This window comes from Gracilinanus agilis, chromosome 2, assembly GCF_016433145.1.
Source record: "Gracilinanus agilis isolate LMUSP501 chromosome 2, AgileGrace, whole genome shotgun sequence".
NCBI lineage: Eukaryota > Metazoa > Chordata > Mammalia > Didelphimorphia > Didelphidae > Gracilinanus > Gracilinanus agilis.
The window spans coordinates 63516884-63518933 of record NC_058131.1 but is presented as its reverse complement, the minus strand read 5'-3'; the positions used below and the strand labels follow the sequence as shown (position 1 = coordinate 63518933).

Sequence of the window (2050 nt, the reverse complement as noted above, 5' to 3'; positions counted from 1 at the left end):
ATCATACTTAGTACAGTTCCAGGAACATTAATGTTTGTTGATTTGACTTAACTTGACATGAGCCATATGGTTGTGTCATCCATGTACAATAAGTTATTAATAAGATGTTTTGGTTCAATCCCTTTAATTTTATTTAATTTTATTTTTTAAAAAATCCCTCACCTTCCATCTTACAATCATTACTGTGTATTGGTTCTAAGGCAGAAGAGCAGTAAGGGCTGGGCAGTGGGGGTTAAGTGACTTGCCCAGAGTCACACAGCTAGGAAGTGTCTGAGGTCCCCCATTCACACGGAGGATCTCCCACCCCTAGGCCTGACTCTCAGTCCACTGAACCACCTACTTGCCCCCAATCCCTTTAATTTTAAAGACATTTATAGGTTTTTTTAGCAGATGCCATGACTAGGAGTTCTTGTCTTTGTTAGGGCCACCAGACACCAAGCCCCACCACCTCTGCCTCTGCCATGGTGCCCAGCACAGCCATTTGTGGCCATGGACAACCCCAATGTGTACTCGGACATCTGCATCAAAAAGGAGCCCCTGGGTTGGGTTACTTTCTAGCTCTTTGCAGACAAGGTTCCAAAGACAGCAGAAAACTTCAGTACTCTGAGCACTGGAGAGAAGGGGTTAGGTTCCAAGGGATCCTGCTTTCACAGAATCATTCCTGGGTTTTTGTGCCAGGGTGGTGACTTCACTCACCATAATGGCACTGGTGGGGAGAACTTCATCCTGAAGCATACTGGCCTCTGGTATCTTGTCCATGGCAAATGCTGGGCCCAACACAAATGGCTCCCAGTTTTTCATCTGTACTGCTAAGACTGATTGGTTGGATGGCAAGCATGTGGTCTTTGGCCAAATGAAAGAAGGCATGAACATTACGACAGCTATGGAGCCTTTCAGTTCATTTCAGTTCAGGATGGCAAGACCAGCAAGAAGATCACCACCATTGCTGACTGTGGACAAATCTAATACGTTTTTCTTATTTTGTTTTTTGTCTTAAGCACCAAACCATTCCTCTGTAGCTGGAGAGAGCGCCCTTGAATTCCTCCTGCTCTTATATCCTGTAATTCTCGTGCTCTCACTTGCTGCAGTTCTCTTTGGATTTCCTTTTCCTTCCACTAGTCTGGCTAGACAACAGAGTTAAGCTTATGATTATGAAATAAAAACTAAACTACAAAAAAAGGCACGTATAGTTCCCTCTAGGAGAGAAAAGAATGAATTTATGAAGAACCATAATGGGCTTATGCTGTCTCCCTGATAAATGCCAAGTTTTATAGCAACTACCTTTGACATTATCTTGTTTTAAATAAAGAACACAAGGACATCAACTACTCTAGAATTCTCACTGGTCTTCAGTATATTGTACACATTTGCAGTACATGAACAGGCCATGAGGGTGGAACTTAATCAAAAGCTTCTAAATGGTCAGCAGAGGTAATGTCAACATCACGTCAGCTTGGAACAGCTTGTTCAATACTTACCTATCCAATGAGAAGTTGCTCTTTATAGCCCTGAACGTTTGGGTACATACCTTTTGTTTAATACATTGTTTTCTAACATTTCGGTTTTTATTTTAATGATACAAAGCGATACAAGCTGTGAATGCTTTGTGTAAAGTACATAATAAACACATGATTGGCCAATATTTGGAGGAAGTACTGGTGTTCTCATCTTTTGGTAATAGATATGTGATAACTTTTGTTAAGAAAAGTGGTATTAATTTCCAGAGAAAACTGTTGGAGTTGGAATGCAAATCTAAGCGTACAATATTTCACTGTAGCTTATTTGGATTTTTATTTTGGGGTTTTGGTTTTATATGATTATTCTCTTACAAAAATGAACAATATGGAGGTATGCTATGCATGATAATACATGTATGGCCCAGATCAAATTGCTTACCATCTCTGAGAAGGGGGAGGGAAAGGAAGGAGGGAGACAATTGAATCATGTAATTTCAGAAAACTTAAATTTGTTAATACATGTGTGGTAAAATAAGATATATATATTTTTTAAAGTGGCAGTAGAAGACGCTCATAAAGTGTCTTGCTAATAA

General features: G+C 39.9%; 1 pseudogene; it reads left to right on the top strand.

The window, feature by feature from the left end:
- The first annotated feature begins 489 nt into the window (after positions 1 to 489).
- On the top strand, positions 490 to 966 carry LOC123234656 (annotated as a pseudogene).
- Positions 967 to 2050: the final 1084 nt, after the last annotated feature.